The sequence below is a fragment of the Prinia subflava genome, chromosome 9, assembly GCF_021018805.1.
Source record: "Prinia subflava isolate CZ2003 ecotype Zambia chromosome 9, Cam_Psub_1.2, whole genome shotgun sequence".
NCBI lineage: Eukaryota > Metazoa > Chordata > Aves > Passeriformes > Cisticolidae > Prinia > Prinia subflava.
Window position 1 is genome coordinate 3281665 of NC_086255.1, and position 21000 is coordinate 3302664.

The window sequence follows — 21000 nt, forward strand, 5'->3', positions numbered from 1 at the left end:
GCTGTGTGTGTTGGCAGGCTAAGGCAGTATTTTCATGTGACAAATTCAGATTTCAGCCCAATTCCAACTCACTTTTTCTCTAATGAAGAGGGGATTCTGTCTTCATGCTGGCTCAGACCTTTTCTTCAGATTGCCAAATATGAAGGATGAGACTAAGCAGATAACTATTCCTGTAAACAAAATGAAAACAGACTCATTATAGGTCTCCTACTGGACCTGAGTAACTAGAAAGTTAATTATTAAATGCCACACCTATTCTAATCCAAATGTACTTGGCTAAACCCAGTCACAACCTGCTGAGGCCACGAGAGACTGGTTAAAATAAACCAATATTTATAAAAAAACGGTGGCCACACAAGTGGTCAATCTGCTGAAGTAAAATAAATAAACCCAAGCAACAAGTTCACACCAAAACATCCACGAACACTCTTACTGCAATCTGAAACTTTGGATGGGGAAGGCAGAAAAAGCTTTGTGTAGAGAGCAGAGTAGAGGGAAAAGGTGAGGCAGGTAGATAAAGGACAAATAGACAAATGGACACAGCATTTTCTCCCTTAGCCCAGATTAGTTACCCAGCATGTAAAACTCAGCACAGTGCTGGTTTTAGGAATGCAAAACTGATTAAACACAAACTTGTCACATCACTTGACTGACACTTCCTATTTACCATACTGCAATGCTCTCAGCTAAAAAACCACCCAGAGCCTATGAAACTAAAACTCACAAGCTGCACAACAGGATTCAATTCAAAACTAAACACATCAAACCAAAAATTAGTTAATACCTGTTCCCCAATCAGCCACTGTTTTAGAAGTTAGTACATTCTTCACTGAAATACCTTCACACACTTTGCTCTACCAAGGCATAGCTCAAACTTCTACTTAAATTTGTCAGCCTTATTCCCACTCTCTCCTCCTGAGGACTCCGGCACAGAACATGGGTTTTTTCCAAGAGCTCAAGTGATCTATTCACCAGATCAGGTGGCTGCATGAATGAGGGGCTATCGCATGGCCAGCACAGAGGAGAGGCAGCACGATCCTTTTCCATAGCAATCCATATTTATGCTGCACGAAAGCAGAGGAGCAATCAGGCACACAGACAGCTCTCTCATAAAGCTCAGGTTCCACAGTACTGGTTTGAGCAGCCTGCAGAGCACTTCACTCCCACCTCTACATTATAAAACTGTGTCAGACTGAGGAATGTGCTGAAAAGGCAACCAGATTGCTGCTGCTTCCCCTCCACCATTCCTGACAGATGTGCATGCCCATTTATAATGGGGAAAAAGGGAGTGGGATCATGCCAGGTACCCCTATCTGTGACAACGTGAAAAATGCACACATAGATACAGGAGAATATAAAGTTAATTTGATTTTACTGAAGATGACTTTGCAAAGAAGACTTTTTAGGAATTTTAAGGGAAAAAAAGGTTTCTCTACTTTGCCAAAACACCTCCTGTATGAGTACACTAGACACTAGGTTTATCTATTCCATTTGGTCAAAGCTTTTCCCTGAATTCCCAAAATAAGTTTCTTAATTACTTTCTTAAAATAAGCTTCTTCTCTCTAGAAACAGTAGAGTTTTTTTAGGAATTAATCTTCTGTAGTTAGAAACACAGGAGAGTTCAACAGGGTTTTCAGAACAGAGAAGGCAGGAGCACACTGCCCAGGCACCTGCCCACTGCCACCAACAGACTGTGCCACCAAGGACCACCAAAAGTGGCTGTCCCAATACTTCAGAATAATTCCCACTGGAGCAGAAGTTGGTATGGTTGGAGTAGGTGATGCTTCCCATCAAATCCATGAACAGTGTGTGATGAGTAACTGTAACTGTGCATGGTTTCTTCCCTGCCCTAGTTTGTAAGGCCTTAAGCAAAGCAGTTCCCACTGTAGACAAATCCCAACCCACATTTGGGATGGGGCATGAAAACAAGGCATCATCTGTTTTTGTGATATTAGGACTGGGAAAGGAGATTGCAGCTCAAGCTGGAAAGCTGCTGACTGCAAAAATAATATAAACAAGTACTGAGATACTGCTTGGGAAACTAAATAGCTAAGGACATCCCACGTTACAGGAAGGCTTTCATACGTATCATAGGATCAGCTTTTTTAGCTGCAATTATCTTCTGTGCCCCTTAAAAAGCAGATGCTCTCAGACACAATTCTTAGAGAGGCTGAGTATCTGCAGCTTTGAAAGCCTCTGAGATATGAGCTCACCACCTCCGAACACAAGGCCTCGGGTTATTATGAAGTAAAGAATATAAAAAGGCTCAACAGAGCAATGCAATTTCTCTTCCTTGACAGCTCTGCCAACACCGAGTACAGTGAGGAAATTCAGCACTGGGGATTTTTTTACTGTTTTACTTTTTTTGACTTGAGCTGACTTCCAGTTCTACCCACCACGGTAGCTCACCAGGGATGGGTTGGTGGGAGCAGAGCTGGAGGGTCAGACACACCAGACCCATCCAATTTTGTTTACATCAGGAATGGCAGTGACAGGACAAGGGGAAATTGCCTCACATTGAAAGGGAGCAGGTTTAGATTAGGCATCAGGAAGAAGTTGTTCCCAGTGAGGGTGGGGAGGCCCTGGCACAGATTGCCCAGGGCCGCTGTGCTTGTCCCTGGATCCCTGGAAGTGGCCAAGGGGCTTGGAGCAACCGAGACAGAGGGAGGTGTCCCTGCCCGTGGCAGGGGAATGGAACCAGATGAGCTTAGAGGTCCCTTCCAACTCAGACCATTCAGTGAGTCTGTGATTTACTGGTGATCCAGCATCACCATCCAGCCACAGCAGTTTGAAGCTTATGACATTTTTACCCAATTACTTCTCTGACTGTTTTCAAGTCAACTTGTTATTTTAGATTCCTCAGAGAGGAGAAGCTGAATCACGGAGCGCATCCTCTGACAGAGAAATAGCAACACAGTGACTGTGAAGTGCAGGTGCATGCCTTTATGTCCAAAAAAGCATGAGCAGACAGGAAAATAAAACCCACAAAACTTCAAAGAAATTCCAGTTGATCAGGGTAGACAGTGTGCTGAGTATCTTCTGGACACACTTGTAGAATAATTCAATACACTGAAGAGAAAAATATATAAAGTTCTGATAAATAATGAACAAAAGAAAAAACTCAAAACATTATCAGATCACCCTTCTACTACATAAAGTCAGTTGTAAAAGGTAACCTAAATAACCAGAAATTTGTTTTTTGCTTTGCTTCAATTTTTAAGGACATTCCTCTTTTTAAGTGCACAGGAAAACACAAAACGGCTCACAGAAATTGGGAATAAACAACAAAGTTCTCAAATACCACTTTTATGACAGGATATATCACACTCCCCTCAATTTAATTATTCGTTCTGTCCAGAAGTTGTTTTTCCTTTGGCTCAAACAAGGAACAATATGGAGCTCCAGTTCATTAAACGATCAAGCCCTCCCTGTAAAGAGGCCAGATGCCGATTTAGACCAGTCTACACCACGGATTTTTTGCTGGGATGGTGCTGGCATCTGTGCTGGCTGAAACCTTACGTAATTACACCGATCAAATCAGTGTTCCCACCTCGAATCCATTTTGTTCATGTCTAAGGATTTTCAAATAGAACTGCTTCTGTGTTTACAGGGAAAAGGAGAGCCCAAGGTGCAGCTTCAGCCTTCAGCAAGACTTGCAAGGCGAATCGAGAACCACCCGGCTTCCCCCCACCCAGCTGCCTCACACAGGCTGCTCCAAAAAGAAAGGCAGGCTGCTTTCTTTATTGTAAAAATACTAAAACAACTTTTCAGATGAACACAATAAGCAGAAGCACCTTTTTCTGAAAGAAAGGGATGTCTACACCCAAATGCAGAATCTATTAATTCAGCACTTCAGGAGTACAGAAATAAAACCTTTCACAAATCCTAGTCTAATTTTCCAAGGCGGACATTTACTGACTTTCTTCTCTTACTTTACCAAACTTACTCTACCTTCAGCTATTTGCTCTTCTTTCTCAATAATTCAGCATATGCCTTCACAGATCAGTATATTAAAAGCAGAAAGCTTGAATTTGGGCTTCTGTAGTTTGATGGGAACTAACAATAAGCTCCATTGTCATATCTGCAAATTAATTTTAATAAAATTAAGAACCCTGACCTTGTCAATGGAACGAACAGATCAGATCAGCACTGAATCTGGAAGCTTTGCAGTAGTATCTATGTATTATAATAAAGAATGGAAAGATTATTATGAAGCCACAAACACAGAAGCATTTTCTGCATTAGCCCAAACACACTGAAGAAAGGAATTTAATAAGCGAGCATAGCTTGCTTTGTTAGGACAGTTCTTTAAAAAGGCAACAATTCAGTCCCAAACAGAGCAGCAAAAACGAGAAAACACTATCTAATCTTAGCAAAAGAGCATTAATGGTGCATGAGGAAAAAAACCTGAAAACATTTTAGTTGGAACTGGGTAACTATTTACAATCTAGCATGTGAAGTGACTTCTAACATTTTCTTCAGTTTTGATAGTCCAGATCATCAAAAATACTCCTTACTGCAGATTTTTAGATATGACCTGCCTCACTACCTAAAACTTTTCATCTCATAAGTGGGTGGGGAACGAGTTAAAATCCAGGAGACTTCAGCTCTCACAGAGAAACACAGTACTCTCAACCAAAAAAGCAAGAAAGTAAGAATTAACTTCTGAACATATTCAAAAGTCTGTTCATTGGGTGAATTCAGATGGGTTTCATTTACATAAAATTAATAAAAAGTTGTTTTCATTCTGCTTTATGGATTTGTATCTTATTTCAAGGTGTCTTAAATCTACTTTATTAGGTATTTATGGTATTCAGAAAAATTATGCTGATTTTGCTTCAGCTTTCTTTTCAATATTCTATTCACACTTCCAACCCAACTGCTGACTTTTCATGAGCAAAAGAATTTCTGTGCAGCTTTAATGGAAGAGGATGTCCAATTTTGCTAATGCTCTATGCACTAAGAAGGAAAACATCTGGAAGGTCTCTGATCTTTGGAAACATCTGAAATACAAGATTGACAATGAACTTTATGATTAGGTCTACAACTTAATGTAAATGGACACTTCTGAAAAAGCTGGAAACTCATTACAGAATGAACAGATATTTGAGAGTGGTAAACATTTTCTCTTTTTATGCTTTTTATTTTAATGTTTATCCCTTGAAGCATTTCTGTGCTCTTAGTCACTACAGTTAACCCACTTGTGTAACTTGCACAGTGCAAGTTTGCATTTTACTCATTACTCATCTCAAATGGGTCAAACTCCATCTAACTCCATTAAATTTGTGACTAAAAGCTAGGAAAATCTTAACTGCTGAAAACAACCTATAAAAACCCAGGAGCAGCAGCCTCCAGTTCAGTTCTCTGTCAGGGCTGCTTTTTTGTTTTGTTTTAAGCTCAGTTAAAAGTGAACAACTGTCCAGATGAGATGTTACTACACATTAGGATGGACTAAATATGACCACCTGCTTAGAAACCAACACCATTTGGGCAAACAAGGGTAAGCAGTTTAACAGTTACATAATGCACAACATCTCCCACACAACACTAATCAAAAGCCAAGCAAAATGACTTAAAATAATGAGCTATGATAGAGCATTTGCATAAATACAGCCAGCAGCGTTTAATGAATTTGACCATGAACAGCAACAGATGAATACTGACTTAAGATCTACAGTAACAAACACACACAATAAAACAACAGAACGGTTGAAACTTCATTTTAAAAAGACATTAGCCTTGGACAAAGTACAGAAGTTGAACAAGATGTTTCTTTATAAAAAGTGAGGTCAAATAGGAAAACAGTTTATCTGTGTTTAGACTGTGCCTCAAACACCAGACCCCTTTTTGTTTAGCTCTCAGCCATCCTCACACACAAGGAGGAAAACCAGATGTCACGCTCTGACTGAAAACACACTGTGGAGTCAGACACCAAAACTCTGAAACACTTAAACCTGTCCACTGGCAGGAACATTACACCCAGACTTGCACATTTTCAAGTAATTATCCCCTGGACCTCCTCAGTACTGGCTGACTATAAATTAGAGCAGGGCTACACACGCAGTCACCATTTGGAGGAGGAAAACCACCTGCCTGCAGAGGAAACCTGGAAACACACACTCAGCCTCCACTGTCGGGCAGTTCGCTCCTCATTAATGACAAACCAAGTTCAGATACAGCCAAGGACTGTCTTTGGTACAAACATTTGCAATTTGAATACGCTTAAGGCAAGTCCCAGTTCAAGTGAGCCAAACAAACTACACTGATTTTATCCAGTTCTTCCTAAGATGCTGGCAAGGCAGCAAAGTATCAAAAAGCAGGAAAAAGAAAAAAACAGCAAAAATGCCATTATCACAGCACACAAAGTCCACTAGTGTGGATGCTGCAGCTTAACACAGGGCAAAGAGCTAGTGTCAAATATCAGAGGGAAAACAAATCCAAACTCCTTCTAGAGACAGAGGGAGACCAGTTCTTTTTTTTTCAAGTCACTTTTTTTTAAACCCTATTATTAGTAATTTGTATTTTGGTCATAATCCTTATCTTGGAGTTAATCACTGCAGGGTACTCCGTACTCCTGGAAAGGTTCAGAAGAACAGCTGTAAAACAGTAATAACAGGTTCTGGGGTGCAAGTAAGTTTTTACTAAAGGCAACACTGAACAACCTTCTTTAAATAAACCCTTTAAAAGCCATGAGGTGACAACTCCTTTTATCCCTGCCAAGCTAAACAGCAATGGGGAGGTCAAGAATAAAAAGTAAATAGTCCAGCAGCCCATCTCAGCCCTTCAGCAAGACAAAAATGAGCTCAGCAAGCACCCAGTAAGGGGAAGCCTTCGCAGGTAAAACCCAAACCCACTGGCCCAGCTGTCAGATGGCATCAGTGACAGGCAGAAATCCAGGACAAAACACCCCTGACTTACCAGTGAGAACCAGTAACAACCAAAAGGACACCATCAACACTTCTGGAACCAACACTGTAGATTGAGGCTGTTCCAGGGCAGTACTGAAATAACAGCAAGGAATGAATATGCCAGCTGTCTCTACAGATCCCTGCTTAGATACCAGGAAGATGATTGGAGACTCAAGGAATACTTTCAAGCCCATCAGCCTGAGAGAAGCACAAGTCAAGCTCTCACAGTGCACTTATGGTCCCCACAACCGCAAAAAACAAGATTCTCTCATAAACCAACAATCATAAAACAAACTTCCTAATTTTTGCTGGAATGATACACATTTATGAGATTTATGACAGATGTTTTTCTTCCCAGATAATCAACTGATTGCACCAAGAACCACAGAGTTTTTAAATGAGTGGACCTATAAAAGTAAATTAGTGTAAATTCAAAGCCACTAAAAGATTACTGATCAAAGTAGTTCTAATACACTAAAAAAAAAAAAAAGAAAGAAAAATAAAACAAACCAACACAACTCCTAGATCATTCAAGTTTATTTTTCCCTCCAGAGTCACATAAATCATGGTTCTGACACTTTTCTTTAGCTCAGGAACCCCAACTGCTGAATATCTCGAACTTACCAAGAAAACCAACACACCTCACCAAAGTTTCTTAACACCCACAAACTCCTCAGTAACCCCAACTTTCTTTGATTTATTAAAAACAGATGCTAAATCAAACTGAAGTCGAAGAACCACAGGGAGGGTTTCGAAACCTTAACATTTGGTTACAGAAGTAATGGCAAACATAACCCAAATAAAACAGCACCCTGTCCTGGCTTCTGGCACAGGAGGGAGGGGAAGGGAAGACTGCAGCCTCCTTACTCACAGGTCACAGCTCCAGACACAAGCCCCAGTTACACAGCCCCATGTACACGTGCCAAAGCAGACACAAGTCCATCCTTCCAGCCCCCATACCCTGGACAGCAGTTACCTGTCTGCCTCTCACTCTGTACCTAGTTCTCAGTACTTCAGGTATTGTCAGATCAGTTCTGAACTCAAAGACAGTCCTAAACTCTGTCTTCTCCAGCATTTTTCTTAGAAGTAATAACTGTCCTTAATTTAAAATTTGCAGGCTGTTCTAGGAAAAAAGAATACAACTTAGTAGACCATAATAAAAATAAACAAACAAGCAAACAAACAAAAAACAAACACAAACCACGCAGTAGTATCCTTGTCTTAAGAACAAGCAGAACAGATTACATCAGGACAAACCTAAATAACCAAAGGGAAAAATGCCAACTTAATTATATCTCCTGCACAGTAGAAAATGCAAAAGGGCTGCAAATTTGGCTGCTTCCTAGGCAAGATGCTCTGCACATACCAGTCACTACCAATCTTTCCACTGTATTATCTCCTCATGTTCCTTGTAAAAAATCTACTATTCCTTCTGCTCTCTTGAGCCAGGGACTCTGTATCAGCCCCCTCCTGAAGACAGCTCCCTCTTCAAATATCACTGTTCTCATTCCCTGCTCCATCCCCTCCACACCTCTCCTCTCCCTGGTCTTCACCAAAGTGGCTTTCTGCATAAATGGGACACCAGCACAGGAAAAAAAGGTGTTTTGAGAAATGCCAGGTGGACACAACTCCAGTTTGAGTACAGAGCACCTGCCTACACCACAAAAGAAGGAAACACAAAATCATAAATATTATTACAGATTAACACACATTCAGAATTGTTGTTGAAGTATGACAGTTCTTCTTTTAAAGCATGTTAACTGGTAGACCCCAAAGAGGTAATTGTTAATCTTGCACGTCAAGGAAGTTCCGAAAGAATTCACTACATAGAGCAGCTGTGCTCCAGCCACTGATGATGCAAAAACGAGCACAGTCACAATCCTGTGTAAACTCAAACTCAATGACAGCTACACAAGAAATACCATGAGAAGTACCCAGGAAAGTGTCTGGATCCAAAATGTTTGAAATCTTAATCTGAAGACAGGAATTTTAAGGTGTAACAAATTCCATTCAACTGACATTACAAAGTTACAATTATCTCTGTTACTAAACTGATTTCACCAAGCTAAGCCATCTGACAAGGGAAATGGCAAACTCTTCATCAGTTGTGCTGAAAAAAATTCTCTTTTCAACTCTGCCTTGTTTCCCTCCTCATACATAACACTATTAAAAAAAATTAAAAATAAAGATCTCTGTTACAGCTAAGCCAGCCATTTTCAGCTGCCAAACTAAAGTTTAGTTCCATTTTAGTACCAGGAGACTGTGGATCATAATTCATGCAGTTAAAGTGAGGATTACTTGTTGACATCAATTTTGAACAGCCCAAAATAACCCAGTCTTCAAATTTTGGGAGGAGGAAAGGGCATGAGATTACTGAGAGAACTGGCAGTAGCAGTTTAAATGCTTTGCTGTGATTAGCAGAGAGCACATCACGACAAAGAATGTATTGATCTGAAGTAGTGCTAGACCTGATATGGCAAAGAAAAGCTGGAAAGAGAAACATTAACACCCAAGTTAATACCACATGAAGGAGGCAGTAAATCTCACTTTAAAGTGCCTGAGAGAACATTTGATTATTTGATTGACTGTATTAAAAATAACCTGCCATTCAATCAGTAAAGTATTTCCTACTTACACTTCACTTATTTACAGATGCTTCTTGCAAAGGGCACCAAAGATGGGTGGGAATTCCTGTCCCTGAGGAATTTACAGGTCAAACAACATACAATGAGAATGGCCACACACAGAGCTAAAAATGTCCCCTTGACCCATTCTGAGCTGGAATTAGTCTCCAATTAAAGTCACGCTTCTGTGATGAACCCTGTTGATGCTTTTGTGCCACTCACCATTCCAATTACATTAATATTTGTAATTATACTTCTGAGAAAATGCTAATAGACACAACTCCACAAGAAGAGATCACGGCCTCGCCGGTGTCACCCCCACCTGCCTGCCCTTGCTTAAGCAGCAGAAGGAAAGTAAAGGTAGCAATTTCTTTTTCCTTCAAGAGAACTACCCCGCATAATTAGAGTTTCACAAATCCCATGAAATGCAATGCATCCAAAGGCTTTATTCTCTTTGAATACTGTGACAGACTTAAACCAGAGGTGATCTTTCACATATGACATGCCAGACTCCTCATGCTGAGACACCAGCTCAGCCTGGCCTTTGGAAGGAGGCCAGCAAGAGCTCCAGAATATAACCTGCTGTTCCCCTATCTCCCCCTCTCTGAGCAACCACTGGAAATCGGGGGAAAAAGGAAATAAGCCTTACAAATCTCATCTGTGGTCACCAAAGACCAACAAGCAGATGGAACAACAAAACCAATTACAACAGATCTCTCCTGAACTACTGTTAAAAGATTCTGCTCACACCAGAGCAAGCTCTAAGAGAAAGAGGGAGTTACTACAGAGAAGACATCTCACCTTTCAATTTTTGCACCAACAAACTCATCAAAGCACTAAACTCACATGCCAGCTCCACCACTTGTGACACTGCACGCAGCTGGTGAGCAGAGACTGTTCAAGCACAGCACAAAGCCCGTCAAACAACGTTTGTTTACTACATCAACCCCCAAGAATTCCAGAAAAAGTTGTCATTATTGCCATCGCTGAAAGTCCCCGTGGCAGCAGAAAGTTCTCAGCAGCCGGGCTGTGCCAGCCGGGCAGGACACCCCGATCCATCTTCTCCATCATTTCTCCCACCCGCTGCTCCCAAGGGAGCGGTGACTGCTGCGGGGACAGGCTGATTCTGTCACTCCCAAGGAAGGACTCACAGACACATCGGAAGGACTCACAGACACATCCATGACCTCCGCAGACAAGTTTATCTTATCCTGCCAGGAAGCTGCTGCAGTCTGGGACCGTGAAGGCAGACAGGGAGGCGCTGGCAGCGTGGATTACCAAGGTCTGCCTCGCTCCTTAATCCAACTTTCCCAATTTTTGTTTAGTCTTCCGTTCCCAAAGACGAGCTCGGTTTTGAAATACTTCTCACACTGTACTTTACTCCTGATAAAGCATCGACAGTACGTGATCACACAATAACAGAGTGAATCACAGAGTGGTTTGGGCTGGAAGGGACCTTAAAGATCATCTTGTTCCAACTCCCTGCCATGGGCAGGGACACCTTCCACTATCCCGGGCTGCTCCAAGCCCCGTCCAGCCTGGCCTTGGACACTTCCAGGGATGGGACAGGCAATATCATGGAAGTTCTGCTACCCAAAATCCAGACACAACCCATCACTCCCATCACCTACTCCACCACCGCGTGCAGATCCACACAGGCACATGCAAACACGAACAAAATCAAACCAGGAGGGTGGGAAGAAGTGGGAGGGAGGCAGCACAGGCATGATCTCACCCAGGCACACCAAGGCACCACAGCCCGGGGTCCAGAGCAGCAGCTACGGGAGAAAAAAACCGAGTTTCCTGCCTTTGTACCGAGGCTGTGCCAGCCTGTCTTCCCTCAGCAAGCCGTTCCACGCGGGACACCGATCGCAGCGGGATCCGGGGCCGCGCCGGAGGCGCCTCCTCACAGCTCCCCCGACCCCGCAGCGGGTCCCCGGTCGGCGCTGGCTCAGCTCGCCCCCGCTCCCCCCGCGCCCGCTCGTCCTGCAGCGCTGCCCGAGGAGGGCACTGAGAGCACAAGGGCTTTACCTCTCCGCCGGGATCCGTCCCTCAATCCCTCAGGAACACGCTCAGAGCACTGGGAGCCGCCTGCGCCCCGCGCCGCCCCCCCCCCTCCCGCGCTCCCCCCCCGCTCACGACATGGTCTCTCCCGAGGCGCCGCGGCTGCCGCGGCCGCGGGCGCTCCCACTCGGCGCGGCGGGGGGGGGAGGCTCTGCCCGCGCTCCTCTAATGGCGGCGGCCGGAGCGGCCCAAAGCAAAATAAACCCCCGCACGGCCGAGCCGCACGTCAGCGCAGCCTGCCGCCCTGCGCGCCGCCCATTGGCTGCGCCCGCTCCTGCCTTCCGCCAATCGGCGGGCCGTTCTTTGCGCAGAGCGGTGATGTCATCGCTGCCGCGGGGCGCCGCGCGCAGGGCGGGCGCCAGGGGGCGCTGCTCGTGCCGGCCCCTCAGGGCGGCTCCCGCCTTGGGGAGCCTCGGGGGGAGTCCGCGGTGGGCGCCGCTTCCCGGCCCTGCCCGGCCCTGCCCGGCCCTTCCCGCACGTCCCCCCGGGCCCTCGGCACCCCCCGACCTTCCCCGAGACAAACATGTGCCCGTGTCGGCGGCGGTAACGCGCAGAGCGTGGTGGAGTGGAGACGAGAGCATCCTCCCCGTGGCTCCACGTACGCCGTGGTACGGGGTATATGGACATCGGAGTTTCCTGTGGGAATAATCCCTAAAGAAACCTCCTTGTGATGGCACGCGGCGAGGCAGCGGCCGTGGAGAGCACCGCTTTGTGACAGCTGATCACAGAATCACTGAGGATGGAAAAGTCCTCTCAGACCACCGGGTCCAAGCTGTGCCTGACCCCACCTTGTCCCCAGCCCAGGGCACTGAGTGCCACGTCCAGACCTTCCTTGGACACCTCCAGGGGTGGGGAAGGAACCGCCACCACTCTGGGCAGCCCTATCCAATGTTTAATCACCCTTTCTGTGAAGAAATTCCTCCTAATGTCCAACCTGAACCTGCACTGGCTGCAATTTAAGACTCCGCCCCCTATTTCTTACTGACACTTGGGAGATAATTTGCAATGGACAACTGAAGGAATTAATGGGAATCCAGAATCCACCAGGTGCCGTGGTCAGGTTCATATGGTGGTGCTGGGTCATAGGTCGGACTCAATCTCGGAGGTCTTTTTAAATCTAAATTGATTCTGTGAAATAAATTTTAAACGTTTCCTCCACACGTTGATTCCAGCCATTCCTGGACACAGCAAATGCGTGGGATGGGAGTTGAGGATGCCACCCTGCCCAAAAGGACTCGCTTATCCGCGCAGCAACCCTGCAGAGCAAAGTCCATTTCTCTTCTGAGAAGGCAAGGGCAGCCACACCAGCTCTGCCAGCCCTGGGGTTCAGTCCTTGTGCTGGCTATGCAATATTTTTTTTTTTGCTTTCCACTCAAAAATTGCGAGACTGCATCTTCCTTAAGCTGCCCTTGTAGGCTCACTGACAGAAAATGTGTGTTTTTCCACATCCTTGCTTTTCCCTCGTGGGTTTTACATCATTTAATACTTGATATTTTTTCCCCCCAGTGCAGTTACTACTTTTTATTTCAGGCTTTCTCAGATGTTTTAGCACTTTCTTATTTCCATGGTTTCATTCCCCATTCCCAGACTGTGTTAGATAATGCCTCTGGTTTGGTGTTGCATTGGGAAACTCATCCAGCACCAGCTGGATCCATCCCTTCTCCCTCAGTCAGCATAAAAGAAAAGCACCTGAGATGTTCCAGCAGAGCAGTGCTAGAGGAAATCCCTTTGTCCAAACAACCAGGACTGGAGTCAGGACATGTGAAATGTAATTTCTCATGGAGACTGAAATAGAAATTTGTCTTCATTTGCAATTAAATTAGTTCTCTATAAACATCGAGAACTGTTGCAGGGGGAGGGTAATGTGATTTCTCTCTCCCAGACTAATTGTTTACTAAATTCTCTTTCTGACTCCACTGAACAAGCTGGTCCATTTCTCAAAACACAGCTGTTGAAAAAAGGGGGGCAACTTCTTTTGTTGTTGTTTTTGGATAAGACATGGATAAGTCATATAAAATAAATACTCCTTATCTTAAGAATTTTACTGTCTCTGTGCTTAGAAATCATCCAGAAAATGCATCCCTTGCTCTTGGCATCTAGGCAAGGTGATGGAAGAACTGTTGGGGTAAATTTTAAATGCTGCACCAACTGTGCAACAATGGAAATTTCCAGAAATAATTGTTGTAGATTGGACTGCATAAAAAGATATGAAAATACAAGGAATATCTTAGAACCATAAACTTGTAGAAGGGCGTGGGTTGGGAAAAAAGTTATGACCAGCTGAAAAAAGTAATTCCAAGTAATTCTGTGATTCTAAGAGATTTTAATCTCCGCACAGTTGGTCTGCAGAACAGAAGCATTCTGAGTAGCGAAAGAGGTCCCTGGATAGAATTTGAAGGAAAACATGTGGTCAAATTGAATTTGAAAATATTTACCAGAGCAAAAGCAAATCCTGGGCTGCATCTCCCAATTACCTGACATTTTTGATGTTGGTGACTTTATTGCTGAGGCCATGTCTTTGGCTTTTGCTCAAAAAAGCTGCTGGCGTCTCCTTCCAGGTTTACCTTGCAGGAGTTTGCCATTTGTTCTAGACTTAAACAATAAAATACAAGAGGAATGACCTTTCAGCAGTTTAGAACATTGATATTTACACATGTAATTTATCCAAGAAGAGCTTTCAGCCTGCTAATTTGGAGGCAAAGCAAAATCTACATGACTTGGTAGTCCAGTCCTCAATAGATTTGGTATTTGATCACCTTTTCTTTTTTTAAATGTCAGAGAGATAATTCTATTTTTGTTAGAGGTAGCAGAAGTTGTAAGCAAGTGCTAATTTCCTATATCCCACCCAAAATTTTCATTTCCTTTCGCCAGTTTAAGGAGAAATTTTAACTCCCTAGGAAGGAATTTGGAACACTCATACTCATTTGACAGCTGACTCAGTTATTTTGGGAGCCTTCCTTTGCAGAGCTGGATTTGCTCAGGCCTTGCAGCTCGTGTGCCTTCACTCAGAGTTGTACAACTGCCCCTTGTGCCTCACAAAAAACCCACGGCAGAACCATGAGATTAAAATATCATTTGCACGTATATGTGTTCTGGCTTTCTTTTTTCCCCACTTTTCAAACAACATAAATCCCTGTTCTCATAACTCCCCACCTTCCTTAGCCATCCTAACTCTAATCTCCTTTCTTCCTGTTCCTCCAGAGCAAGGACTGATAGTAAATCTCCTTGTCAGAGCTCCCAGATTTGATAAAACCCAAGCAGCATGCCCAAATGCTGGGATTTTGCAGGAATATCCAGCTCAGAACCCCGTGGTTCCCATCCTTGCCAGCCTGGAGCTGCCCCAGCAGCCTGGAACCCTTTGTGCCTGCGAGGTGTGAGCCTTGCAGGCAGCCAGCGAGGCAGATGGCTGGGAAGTTCCCTTCCTTTTCTACAAAGAATTTATAAATTTAGGATTTTTTCGGCGCAGCCCCGAGTTGCAATTTGCCGCCGTCTCCCGTTAAACACGAGTGCTTTGCCTTACAGGATGCCCTGATTTTTTCTGTCCTGATGCTCGCTGTTAGTGAAAGGCCTTTCCCTCAACCCTCCCTGACGTTTCTGTTCTGATTCACCCTGTTTATACCCGAGCCAATGATACCCAAAGCTATAATTAGAAAGCAAGCTTTGAAACATTCCACAGGAGCACATTTGTTGCGTGCAGTAGCTGGGGGGACTCAGCGACACAAAATTGTGCTTCAGGTAAGCAAAAAAAAAAAAAAAAAAAGATAAAAACCTAATTATTTTCTGCTGGCATGGAGTGTTTTTGTGCTGCAGTAGAATTACCTCAGCTTGAGTGCAAAGATTGCATCTAGTTAGTGATGTCTAAGTGCAGATCTTGCTCTTATGTAATTCCCTTTACCCTGGTAACTCTTCGCTCTCAGGCAGAGCGCTGGCTCCCATTAGGAGATTCATCCTCAGCTTATCCAGGAGCAGGGATGTACACGCTCACCAGATGGTTATTTCTCACTAGCTGAACTCTGGATATGCACAGCTCCCTACTCAACCAGCTCCTCAGATCCTGCTCTGCCTGTTGCTTTATCCTGTGTTTTCAGGAGCAAGGAAGGCTTGCAACACTTAGATAAAGGGCGAGGAATAGAAACGCACAAAAATCCAAAGGAAGCACAGGTTGTGGATTGAAAACAGGATGTTTTAAATGCTTCACTGAGACGTTAGCAGTTTTCCATCCTCTGAGTCAGCCTGAGCCTTCACACCCAGTAAATGCCATCCTTGGGGCTCCTTTTCTCATTTTCATTTGAATCATAAAAGTATTCAACTCTAGCTGGATCACCATCCCCCCTATCCAAGCAAGGGTGAAGTCAGAGGAGGCTAAATCACAGAACCATAGAGTGCCTTGGGTTGGAAGAGACATGAAAGAACATCCATGGAGCCAGCAAGAGACCCCTCACAGCTCTCCAAGAAATCAGTGTGTGGGCGTGATTGTTTCAGGGGCAAAACAGCCAGGAAAGAGAAATAAGATAAACAGCCAGAGAATAAATAAATCTAGCTTGGAAAAAGTGGGCAGAAATGTCTCTAAAGTCTGCACTCTGAAATGTATTTCAGTAGCAAAAAGAAAAGGTTCAAAGCAGGGAGCATTTGCATTGAAGTCTTCCACTTTCTCACATATTTTTCTTGCTTCCTCTCAGATTCCACATGGAACAGAGGAAGGGGGTGAAGGAGTAAATCCATCAAGATGGGGCTTTCCAGCTGAAGGTTTGAGCCCTGTGATCGAGGAACCTTAGACACTGTCCTCAGCTGGGCAGAGTTGTGTAGGTGAAGGAGCCTGTGGCCAACAGAAAGGCAGCGGAAAATCTGGGAAAGGGGTGGCTGTGTTCCAGCACCCAGTGTGGATCGGGAGACTCCACGGGCTGCAGGAGCTGCCCGTCCCAGATGGCGAGCACAGCGTGGCTGCCAAGCGTGCATCAGCAGGTCTGGCACAGCCCAGGAATGCAGGGGGGAGAGGAGAGAGGGAACCGAGGAAAATGTGGGACAGGGTCTTAAAGGGGAGAGAAAAACAGAACAGGAAAATGCAAAGAGCTCCTTGGATGCGCTCTGAAAGTCATCGGGGACCACAGTGACAAGTCACAACGCAACTCTAAAAGGACGCAGCAGCCTGAGTCCCTTCAGGGGCGTGTGAGACATTTGTGAGGGCTTGAGACAAAAATCCATTTAAAAAATGGACTGAAATCCACAAACTTACTGCTGTACAGAAATGTCGGGTGTAAAGGGCCTGGATGGCCCTGTGCAGTGGCCACCGCCTCTCTCGCCATCACCACAGACACATTGAACACCCACCAACCCCAGGACCCCTCTAAAATGTTTCTAGCAGCAGAAAAAGAAGTGTGGGGTCAGCATAACACTGACTCCTCCAACAGGGCCAGCTGGGGCTGGAGGAGATGAAAATACCTCATTATGCTGCCACTGGTTTGTATGCTGGGCTAGGCAACCCCCTCCTCTGGCTCCTGGTTTTTGTGAGCCCCCTGATGGCATCATACCTCCCCAAACATTGAATAAAAGCCAGAGGTGCTAAACCCAGTGGCTGTGGAGCTGAGAGGCAAAAACTCAAGCATTTTTCTGCTTCAGGAGAGCCCAGCCCTTCTCCTGTGCAGCAAGGCAGCGTTATCAGCTGGCTTTACTATGCCCCAAACTCAAGCCAAAGCTGTTAGTGGTGGGCAAAAGTGAAAAAGGGATTTATTATAAATAAGACTGTCCAGGAGCACACAAGGCAGCAGAGAAGGGACATTCTGTGTCTGGTTTGCAGAACACAGTGCATCATGCCCAGCATAATCAGCACCAGCTAATCAGATTATTTGATGAGCCAGAGGGAACAAAATCTATCTTTGAGTTGACGTAATCCACCAATAGACTGCTGAAGGATTCTGGATATTTTCATTCTGTGTCTCGGAAGCCTTTCTCTTACCTATTTATTGAGACTTATCCTTTTTATGAGCAAATCTAGGATTAAACAGAGACAGCTCAAATTAAAACCAGAACACAAACCAGGTAAGAGTGAGATTCCAACAGAGCAGTGCCAATTACCACACGACTGGCTCAGCAGGATGGTGAAAGAATATCAGAGATACTTTAAAGCCATTAGTGGAGACCTTGGATGGTAACTGAGAAAGGTAAGGAATACACAAGCCTGGAATAAAAATGAGGAACAGACATTTTTTCTGGAACATTGTGAAATTTTGGATGAGATTTTTGTTTTAATTCAGGCCTAGCTTGGTCCATAAATTCTTATCACTTTAATATGATTTAACATATTTTAGAGGTGTGTTCTGTAAAAAATCTGTACCTTCTCTTAGCCTTCTTCATCACAAACAGGCAGTTTCAACAACTGCATACAAAGTAGCTTTCCATCTTATTCCTAATTTAGTCTTGCAGAAAGCTGTCTAGCAGGGTACCTCATAAAGCTTTGCCTTATTTACAGATACAACGAGGAGAACAGAAAAATAAATCATTTTCAAAACAGATTACTTTTCTGGAAGGACAGTTTTTTGATTGCTTTTATTCCTAATATTAAAAGAAAATAATTTAGTAATTATAGCTTGAGCAACTATTGTTTACTTGTATCAGGCCTCACAAAAGCTGCTGTGCCTGGCTCTCTTGTATGTTGTGTTAAAAAGATGAGTAGAAACAGAATGAAATAATTGCAACAGAACATTGCCTGGGATCACTGTCTCCCTCCCACTGCACAAAGAGATGCTGGAGCAAAGCTGAGACATTTATAGAGCAGCAGGAGGTCATTAGCTTGTTGTCAGTCCTCTCTCCACTGACAGCTTGACATGGCTGTCTGGTAGGTAAGTGCATCATAAACAGGCTTTTTGTAACACACATTGCTGCTTTCATATGAAAAGTGTGTTTGATGTCTCCCAAATAATCCTTGCCACCCTGAGAAATTACAGATTTTGCATTTCAGGAACGTGTTGCTTCACTTTCCAACCACATCTCAGCTGCATCTGAGTTTCTCTTGCCTAAGCCCTTTGGAAAAAGTTTAAGCTTCAAAAGGTTCCACTTCTGTGACCCAGCCAGCTCTGGAGCTTCCCATGTCCAGACACAGCTGTAAATTTACAGGCTCTAACACCAAAGGACAATTCAGAGCATCTCTTGGGGTTGTGTACTGCTGAAATTGCTTAAATATTACAACGACTCAGATCTTCTGTAGAGGTCAGAGTGAGGACGGAGGATCAGAGAATTCAGGAGGATATTGAACTGAGGAGTAAACGATTGCTGCCCTAAGCCAGCCAGGTCCATGTGTAATCACTGGTTTGCACATCTCATTTCTGCCCAAGCACCACGGCAGCAGAGAGGCCGAGACACTGACTTAGCTTTGCCCAATGCCATTCAGCTTAATCAATAAAACCAATTTTACAAAATTGTGCAAAATGTTGAGCCGCTGCTGGAGTAATTGGGAGCTGGTGAAGCTGCTGGGTCTCAGGAAGGTCACATTCCTTCACTGGATGTGGAGCCTTTGAAATCCTTGGCCAGGAGGGATTTGTGTCCTTTTCTTCCTGGATGTGGCTTTCACGTAGCCCAGTTTCCCCAGGACTTCCCATTGCCAAGTCAACTTTTACAGTCAAGGGGCCTGGGCAAACACCCAAGGCGTGGGGAGAAAATCCAAATTTGGCCAATGGCCCACAAGCCACATTTCATTGGTGTAGCAAAATCACATTACATTGGTTATCTTGGGAATATGGATCACACAGCTGATCACAGACTCACAGAACAGTTTGGGTTGGAAGGGACTTTAAAGATCGTTTGTTCCAACCCCCTGCCATGGGCAGGGACACCTTCACTGCACCAGGTTGCTCCAAACCCCGTCTAACCTGATGTAGATGAGAGTCCAGGCTCCCCATGTCAGAAGTGAAGGCTCTCCAGATGACTGGGGCTGATCACTTGCATCAAATTCAGGAGTTCATTTCTCAAATGGAGCCCAAACCTGTTTGGATTAGAGCTTTCCAACCACTCTGCCGATGAAGCAGAAGTTCTGCCATTTCATTTTGTTGCTGTTTCTCTTATTTTGCCATCCTGGCTTTGAATTTTCGCTCTCTTATTCCAAGTACACATCTTGCCCGATTTGCTTAATCTTCAAGAGTTTTCACAGTGTCCTCAGGCACTCAGGGAAGAGTGAGCTGGGCTTCCCTCAGAGCACACGGCTCCAAAGCTGAACTGTGTTCATTTCTTGGCTGTCTTCCTCTCACATCAGAGAATATTCCAAATAAGGCCCCACCAATGTTGCTCAGAATCAAAATAGCTCCATCTTATTTAGGTTTGATAACCCCTGGAGAAAAATCGCTTGGTCTTTGGCTTCCCCTCAGAGCTGTTGACTGCCTCAGCATATGGTCCTGTTAGATCTTCTCAGTTAAACACTGTTACATCACACTTCTGTCAGCTGTCAGTATTTTAATGTTTTTCTTGGAATGTGTGCTTCCTGTCCTAGACCTTCTGCCTCTAGAGTCAAGTGATTAAGTTAGAATCGGAGGTTTTATTTCAAAGTAGATTTCTAATCCTCAATGCAGCACAGAAAAGCATAAAATACCAACTAAGTATAAATAAGGGTTCAAAAAATAAAAGCAAAGACCAAAAAAGAACCACAAATATCAGTTCCTAAAACACATTAGTTAAGAATATAATTCCAATGTTTTGGAATAAAACAAACCAGCTGGTTAAGTTTTTTCCCAAAGTTTTGAGTGCCAGTTCCAGAGTGCAGAAGGCATTTCTGTTTGTGCCAATGCTGGATCAATATCCCAGCTCAGTCCAGAGGGATGAGTAGATTTTCTCTCACCAACAGCTCACTCAGGCTGAGTCCTTACATCTAATACTGATCATGGGCTTCCTGAAACACTCCAGGAAAAATAAGGAATATTAGCATCTGTGTTCTGGGGGACATTTTGGGTAGATATGCCCTGTTCAGCTGATTTTCCTCATCTAACAGAATACCTACATAATCCTTTTCTTTCTTACCCTCAGGCACTGCAGGTGGATTCCTGGCTGCTGTAGCCCATTCCAGAGGTGCCTGTGCCACAGCTCTGGCTACAATATTTTTTTGTACTTGTAGGTGTTGCCTGCAAATTTGCAGGGGCTTGGAGTCAGATGTGTATCAGATAATGCCACAGAACCACAGAGGGGCAGGCTGGAAGGGACCTCAAGGATCCTCTGGTCCAGATTGTCTTGGCCAAAGCACAGTCTAGACAAAACCTGGTCAGATCAGGGTCTTGCACCCTTGAGTCTGAATCCTCCAAGGATGGAGATCCCACTGATGGCTTCTCTGAGCCCCGTTTCAGGGTCTGGCTGACACTGATTATTGTTTTCCTGATAAGCACTCTGAGCTTGCACTAATTGTCTCCAAAACATGCACACTCTGCCTC

The 21000-nt window shown here is 44.3% G+C and overlaps 1 protein-coding gene across 2 annotated transcripts in view; it reads right to left on the reverse strand.

The window, feature by feature from the left end:
• The window catches only part of ZRANB1 (zinc finger RANBP2-type containing 1), a 43610-nt gene extending 31901 nt beyond the window's left edge, over window positions 1-11709 (reverse strand). Inside the window, exons 1-3 of one of the 2 annotated variants that reach the window (XM_063405121.1) lie at window positions 11564-11593; window positions 6919-7001; window positions 73-170 (exon numbers count right to left, since the gene is read on the reverse strand). The gene's annotated coding sequence lies outside the window, so the exon portion shown is untranslated. Of the gene's footprint in view, window positions 1-72; window positions 171-6918; window positions 7002-11563 lie in introns of both variants that reach the window. The other variant, XM_063405119.1, reaches the window with a different exon arrangement.
• Window positions 11710-21000: the final 9291 nt, after the last annotated feature.